At 53.2% G+C, this 7,910-nt stretch overlaps 1 long non-coding RNA gene across 1 annotated transcript in view; it reads right to left on the reverse strand.

The window, feature by feature from the left end:
* Positions 1-229: 229 nt before the first annotated feature.
* LOC141571531 (uncharacterized) overlaps positions 230-7,910 on the reverse strand; it is a 115,501-nt gene continuing 107,820 nt past the window's right edge. The window contains exon 6 of the long non-coding RNA XR_012496313.1: positions 230-1,713. This is a non-coding gene — a long non-coding RNA (uncharacterized LOC141571531). The remainder of the gene's footprint in view (positions 1,714-7,910) is intronic.

Genomic DNA, 7,910 nt, shown 5'->3' on the forward strand with positions numbered 1-7,910 from the left:
TAGTTGCAGGGGGCGCAGCCCACCATCCCTTGCGGGAGTCAAACCGGCAACCTTGTGGTTGAGAGGACGCGCTCCAACCAACTGAGCCATCCGGCAGCTCAGCGGCAGGTCAGCGGCAGGTCAGCTCAAGGTGCCGTGTTCAACCTTAGTTGCAGGGGGCACAGCCCACCATCTCTTGCGGGACTCGAGGAATTGAACTGGCAACCTTGTGGTTGAGAGCCCGCTGGCCCATGTGGGAATCGAACTGGCAGCCTTCGGAGTTAGGAGCACGGAGCTCTAACCGCCTGAGCCACCGGGCCAGCCCGAAGTGATGTATTTTCTCCTCCTCTTGCTCTCCTGCAGCCCTGCCTGGTGAAGTAGAGGGCAGATTCAAAACAAAACATCCAGTAGGGATGAAGTAGATGTGTGATGTGTTATGAAGCTGCTGCCACCAGAAGTGGGACCAGAAAGGAGACTCCAAGGAAGTGAAAATGTTAGTGGCAAAAACGCAGTGCTGTCCTTCACCCTGGAGGTGCCTCAGAGGGCAGTGTGGGAGAAACCCCACTCAGACTGAATCTCAATGCGAGGGGGTGAGTGAGACCTACTTCTCAAATTGCAGCTCTGGGAAATTTTACTAAACGCCCTTAGCATACCAGCGATTCAGCATGGTGCCAGTGTAATACGGTGCCATCCAGGAGGTCATTTGAAATGGCTGAGGAAGGGAGTCTAGGAAGTGGCTTCATGGAACCCTGCCTGTTCTGGTGTGGTTGCGGGTCCTAGGTACCAGGGGCCACAGTGGCAAGATCTGCACCACCAGCCACTTGTGGGAACCACAGACTTCAGCAGCACTCCTTCCCACTCTCACCATTGCCAGTGAACCTAAGGGGTCCTGGGGACCATCCCTGTTCCATCCATGTGTGTGAAAGAATGCAAGGCCTCCACCAAACCTTGGACTCCCTCTTCCCACCACCACGAGGTCCCATAAATATCTCTCTGTACTAGGAAATTATCTTGGCTGGGAGAAGTGAGGGGTAAGGAAACCCTGGAAAACCAAGCAATTTTACTCAAAGGAGACTGAATTAAACATACAGAAATGGAGATACCTGTAATGGGCAAGTTAATGGTTTCGTTTTTGTTTGTTTCCTTTTCTATTTTTTCACCTGTCAATAGCGAGAATGGTCTCATCACATTAAGATAAGACGAGTACAAGAAAAATTAAGAAAGATGCTGATTTTATCCATTTAAGTAGTGGTGTGTGATTTTCAATCTCACCATTATACATGTCTTTAAAGTTTGCCTTGACAGTTGTACACTTTCAGTTCCAGTTGTCAGACTTTTCTCTGAGGCTCACTGTGTGTTTCACTTTCGCCAGGAGTTGAAAATCATAAAATTATGAAACCTGTATTAATTACCTATAGCATAGTAAGTTACTCCAAAACTTAGCAACTGAAAACACCAATGAACATGTGTTATCTCACATTCTTCCTGTGGGTCAGAATTTGGAAATAGCTCAGCAGGCGATTTCTGGCTCAGGGTCTCTCCGGAGGTTGCAGTCAAGATGTCAGCCCGGACTGGTCATCTGAAGGCTTGACTGGGGCTACCAGCTCTGCTTCCAAGACATGTCTGCCAAGTGGGGCTATTGTCAGGAGGCTTCTGTTCCTCACCTTGTGGATCTCTCTACAGAGCTCCTTGAGTGACCTCATGATAGGGTGGCTTCCTCCAGAAGAAGAGCATCTGAAAGAGCAATGTCTTTTACTGTGTTTTCCTGAAAATTAGAGCTAGCTGGACCATCAGCTCTAATGCATCTTTTGGAGCAAAAATTAATACAAGACCCGGTCTTATTTTAATATAATATAATATAATATAATATAATATAATATAATATAATATAATATAATATAAATAGTCTTATATTAATTTTTGCTCCAAAAGACGTATCAGAGCTGATGGTCTGGCGAGGTCTTATTTTCAGGGAAACACGGTATGACAACCTAGCCTGAGAAGTCACATTTTCCTGTGTGACCCATGTTCTCAAAAAGGTTACGATATTACAGGATAAATGAGACGTCCCTACCACAAAACAGATGTCTGAGTTCCCAGAAGTTATTGGGCTTTCTGATCACAACGCAAGCCACTCAGTCAGGTGGTAGGACGCTTCCTGGGAATGGGCAGAAGAACTCCCGCCCCCATGTCCTGCCCAGAGTGGAAGGAGGACAGGACCTACATGACATGGGGAAGCCTGTGGGGGTCCAGCCAAGTGAGGGGGCTGGTTTCTGCTACTAAACCATCAGGGGTGTGTGGAGGGCGGCACTTCGTGACTGGAGAGAGACTGCTACAGAGCTCCCGGAGGGGGCATAGGCAGGGTAGGGCCCCTGAGGGACTTAGTAGTGAGGCGAGGAAGGGGTGGTCAAGTGAGGGACAGGGCTCAGAGGGAGGGAGAGGGCAGGAAACCCAGGGCTGGGCCACGTCGTCCTCTGCTGGTCAGTGTACCATTTTCCTGGCTGTCATCCCTGGCCACAGATTCATTCATTCATTCATTCATTCATTCATTCATTCATTCGTGTGTGTTACGAAAGCCAGGTCCCTGTCCTCAGTGAGCTCGCAGTTTAGTGGCTGTGAGTGAATGAGGCGTACACCCTCCTGGGAGAGTGTCAGGGAGAGTCAGGAAAGGCTTCTCACAGGAGGTAAGGTCTGAGCTGCTCCTTGAAGGGGAGGAGGAATAAGTCATGCAAGGGAATGCATTCTAGGTTGGGAAGCGAGTGAAGGCTTAGCAGGGACAGCTGGGAGAATGTTGAGAAGTAAAGCTGGAGGGGCCAGAAGAGGGGTGGCCCTGCTAGCCAGTAGGATGCTTTGGATTTCTTCCAGAAGACAACAGGGAGATTATGTAGTAATTTAAGCAGAAGCATAAAAGGATCAGCTTGGAAGTTTAGAAAGATTGTCCAGGCAGTAGGGAGGTTGATCTGGAGAGGGTGAGTCCCAAAGGAGAAGGCAGTAACCCAGGCTGTGCGTGTGAAATGGAGCAGGGATAGAAGAGAGAAAAAGCCAAGAGTTTTGCAGAAGGATGAGCAGCTCCCAGTTATGCCTAGAGACTGAGCCACCTCAGCTCGTCTCAGACACCCTGTCTAATTCAGTCTAACCTCTGATTTGGAAGCCCTCTTCCCCCAACAGCCTGGCCCCACACTGACCCAGCCAACACTACCCCAGTCTGCTGCCTTCATTCCAGAGCAACGCTCAGTCTGGTAGAACCCAGCCCTTGCCTGGAAGGTGGTGAGGACCTGATAGAGATCTACGAGTTGGGAAATTCTGGGGCAGAACGGGCAGGAGTGGAGAGGCTACTCAGGAGCTGTGGTCCTGGGGCAGCCAGAGGAAAGCAGGCCCAGTGCTGGGAGCAGCGAGCCTGGGGAGGTCCAGCCAAAGATGAGACCCGAGCTGGGTTTCAGGCCCCTTCCAGGTGGGCCTGAGTTGTGGTGTGGGGACCTGGAAAGTGAGGAGGAATAAGGAATCTGACCATCCAACACACTGGCCACCTAAGAGGCACCTGGGGGTGGTGGGAGGGGACGCCATACTGAAGCCTGTTTCCTATAACCCAACATAGAGGCTATGACCCCAGATTCTCAAAGCCCTCAATGAAGTCAGCAGTGCTGCTCTCTTCCCACAGCAGGTGGCGCCATCGTGCTGGGATTGGTGACGGAGTGGGCGTAGTGAGCAGGACCAGGAAACCCTGCCTGGGAGGAGGGAACAGGAGGATCCTATGCTGGGAGGGCCCAGGCCCCTTACCTCTTGTTTACCTGCTCCATTCACTGCTCCCCACCTAGTGGCCTGATCCCCAGCTCTTCCTGCCTCTCCTCTCTGTCCACCGTCCCCTCCATTCCTGCTTTTAGCTGGGGTCCAGGGTAAGGGTCTGGTGAGCTGATTCACTTTGAGGCATCATCACAGGATAAGGGAACTTCAGGCCCAGCCCAGCGGGGACGTGTTTTGCAATGGGAATGTCACCATGGGGGTCTTTTTGGAGCAGCTCCCAAGGGCTTGCTCACATCTTATGCCCTCAGAAAGTATTTGATGCCCCTAGCTAAGGAAGGGGTTTCCAGAAACATTTGCTAGTAGCAAGAGGGGCAGGGCAGAAAGAGCGCTGGCTCTGTATAAGTGAATGACAAAATGAATTACACCAGCTGTCAGTGTGGTGAGAAACCTGCTGATGAACGTGTCTTGTATCTCCTAATCTCTAGGTCTTTAGTCAAGAAGTCTCTGCCCACATCTTCTTTTCCTGTCCTTGGGGTGGGTCAGTGCCCTCTTGGCAAAGGGTGCATGTCAGTTGGCACTGGTGCTGGCCCCCGCGGTACACAAGGTTGGGGGTGGGCCCAGGAGGGCAGTGGAACATGGAAGCAAGGATGCCCATGTCAGAAGGACCAAGCCTCCCGGCAAACTTCCGAACGACCCCAGAGTCCCTACCTAGGGTGAGGTCTTAGAGGCACAAGGGCCTCCAGGGAGAAGAGCAGAGGGAAGAGGTGTGATGTTGGCTGGTCCCCGCCTGGGCACCACAGCCCTCTTACTTGCTATGGCTGTCATCCTGGATTCTTTAAGGATAGCTTCCATGTTTCTTAGACTCTAAGTTGGTATCACTGGTTTGATAAAAACGAGGACACTTGCGAGACAAAAAGGGCAGAATATTTTAAAGAAGGGCTGCCTGGCAGAAGAGGTGCCCACTCTCCTACACCCAGTTTGGACACCACTGGTCCCCCAGCTGTCACCCATTTCTTACCTCAGCTGGGGGTGATTGGGGTGCTGTGGGTCCCTACATCCTGGTTCTATGACAGCCTTTAAAAAAAAGCCAATTTGTCACCCTTTGTTTTCCTAAAAATGGGGTGCCGTCTCTCTGATAGTTTCTGGTTCACCTTGAACTTTTGGCTGGTCAGTGTAGCATAGGCAGCGGTGAGTCTCTGTTACATGTGAACTCTTCTTTCAAAGTCACCTGGGCAGGGACAGGTAGGTTGGTGCTGAGGAGGCTGCGAGGGGAAAGTGTGAACAGAGGGGAGAGACGAGAGGATATCAGAGAAAGGAGGACAGGAACAGCCAGGAAAGCAGAGGACATTCTTGTCACTGCTCAGGAAAGGATGCCCCTGGCACCCGGCAGTGAGCTTGGGGCTGCCACTGGGAGGAAGGGGCCAGGAGACAGGGGGGATGGCACTTAGGGCTGGATCAGGCAGGCAGCAATAAAGGCCTGCCAGAAGTGCCCTGTCTGCTCCAAAATCCCAGAGCCTACAGGGGGCGCTGGAAGTGCGGGGGGGCCAGGGGTGGGTGGGGGGGAAGGGGATAATGATAGAGTTCTCAGACATCTTACGCAGCTGGAATTGTCTGACTGGTATAGAAGTTGTCTCTGGAGTTGTTGTTCTGCAAGAAAGTAACATCATGCCTGATTTGTGTCTGAGGGTGGCATTGCTGATAAACTGACAAATGTTGCTCATTGCCCGTGGCGGGAGGGAGCCCAGAAGCTCACAAAGCAGCCAAGGAGACAGTACAAGTGCACGACGAGATAAGAAGCACAGAGGAGCATCAGCATGGGAGGAATCGGGGGATGGGATCAAGGGAGACTCCAGGAGGACTTCTTGGAGGAGGAAGGAGATTCAGATGGAAAGAGAAGAAGGGTTTCCAAGATTGTGGGAACAGGACAAGCAAAGGCACTGAGCAGGAGTGGAAGATTGAGGGGATGGGGAGAGATCAGGGGACACTATGGAAGGACCTGACACACAGAAGACACTCAGTGGATTTTCTAAAGAGGGTGGAAGGATAAGTAGGGGAGAAGGAGGGAGAAAGGCGGGGGCTGAGAGCTGCTCTCAGAGGCAGATCACCCACCCTCATTAGCCCCCGTAGCAAACAGCTGCAGAAGCAGCCCACCTGGGGAGCCCCACAGCCCCCACCTCAGGCTGCTCAGAAACATGAAGCTGAGGCTTGAACACAGGCATGTGGCCAAACCCCACCCAGCAGCCTCCTCCTCCGGGCCTATCTCCTCCACACAATTCCTTGCTGAGCAGCAGCCACTCCAGAGCCCTGCTGGAGGCGGGGGTGTTTGCCACCCTGGGGTGACTGACCGGCCAGTAACCCCCCACCAAGATGGCAGCTTAGTGAGACAGCAGGGCCTTTGTGTGGTCCTGACCCTGCTGGGAGGCCCTGTGGCCTGAGTTTGCTCAGTGTTAATTATTGACCAGGTGCCCAAGGAAAGGCCCCTCCTGCCAGCTGGATGGAGGACACTTGGGGCTGGGGCCTTGGACTCCCATAGCATCAGGTGGGGCTCACCTGGGGCTTGGGAAGGAGAGGACTCTGGCCTTGGGTGTGGATCAAGGAAGCCTGAATCTCTCCCCACTGCTCCCTGAGCCCAGTCTTAAGTGAGGTAAAGAAAGTGCTCAGCCCAGACTGGCTCCAAATTCTATGGGGAAACTCTTCATTCTGACCCTCCAGAAAGATGGGGCAGGGGCAGGAGAAACACCTTTACCCCCAAAAGGAAGGAGATGGAGGAAGGAGAAAAGAGCCCAGGATGAAGGTGCGAGTTTCCCTGAGGAGGGCATGGCTGGACTCTTAGGTCCAGTCGCCTCATCCCGAGTAGCAGGGAGCCACAGAACCCCCTCCTCAGGCCTTCCGATGACAGAGCTCTGGGAGTTGCTTCATTCTGGGTCAGAGGGAAGAAGGATACGGACCCCATGCCGGTTCTGACCACCTCTGGTTTCTGGCCCCAGGTGAGTCCGGCTCTGTCCACCCCAAAGCCACATCAAGGGGACTCAGGCAGGAGCTAGGAGGAAGGGACGTTAAAGTGATGTGCATATGAAGAGACAGGAGGTAGAGGAGGAAAGGAGAGAGAGTGTGGGCGCCTGCGCTCACTACGCTGTTAATGGAAGCACCAGCTCCTAGTGCTTCTTTATATGCGTAAGTGGCTTTGATCGTCATCCTAAACAGCCCTGTGAGCTGGGTGCTATTACTACCCCCGTTTGACAAATGAGGAAACTGAGGCTCACGTCGGTCATCTGTCCAAGCCCCAGAGCTGGGAAACAGCAGAGCAGAGGCTGTCTGAGTCCAGACCTGTGACCTGTACATCTCTCTTATCTGCTGGGGTCAAGGTAGAGGGGCGGAGTGCAGGAAGGGGAAAGGGCCCCCATACCTCCGTAGGGAGAGCAGAGAATAGTGCATGTGGGGGGGGGTAGGAGGGGGGAACTGGGCCTCTGGCTCCTTGATGCCTCTGAGGTGGAGGCAGGTGGGAATCCAGCTTCTTCAGATACCAAGGCCTGAACACCCAGCGTTCTCCCCAGGGAAGGAGACTGGGTGGGCTGGCCCCTGGGTGTCTCCAGCCAGGAGGGGGTAGCGGGAGGTGGCAAGTCTCCCCTGCCCCCACCCCTCCCCTTCCCCTTTGGCTTCACCTGTGAGAAGTCAATATTGATGTTTTATGACCCAGGCTAAACACACATTTTTTCCCTCCCATGGAGGGGTTATCTGGTCTGGAGGGTTAATCAGTGACCACTTGGGGGTGGGGAAGCCTCTGAGAAGAAAGCACCTATTCAATTCAATCCCCTCAGCCCAGCCCCTCCCCTCCTTTCCCACCTGCGCCCCTCCCCCACCATCTCCCCTGCCCTAGTGGGGATGAATAGGGCATTTGGGAATCTGAGGCCGCAGTTCCAGTGGGTATGTTTGGGGGACTGTTAAGTTGGATGTGTCCAGGGAGAGTATCCTTGAAGCAGTTTGCCCTGCGCCTGGTGGTTTTCACTACAACCTCCCAGTTCAATCAGTTAGCAGGACAGGTGGGCCCTGCATGCGGCCACTGTGGGCCCAGCCTGGTTAGGCATTGCGCTGTCCCTTGGGAGCCATACACAGGGGAAATAAGATTCATGTCACAGAGCACAGAGAGATGACCCATGAGAATATGGCTGCTCCCCAGGCAGAGGTATTGG

The sequence above is a fragment of the Rhinolophus sinicus genome, linkage group LG05 (assembly GCF_036562045.2).
Source record: "Rhinolophus sinicus isolate RSC01 linkage group LG05, ASM3656204v1, whole genome shotgun sequence".
NCBI classification, from domain to species: Eukaryota; Metazoa; Chordata; class Mammalia; order Chiroptera; family Rhinolophidae; genus Rhinolophus; species Rhinolophus sinicus.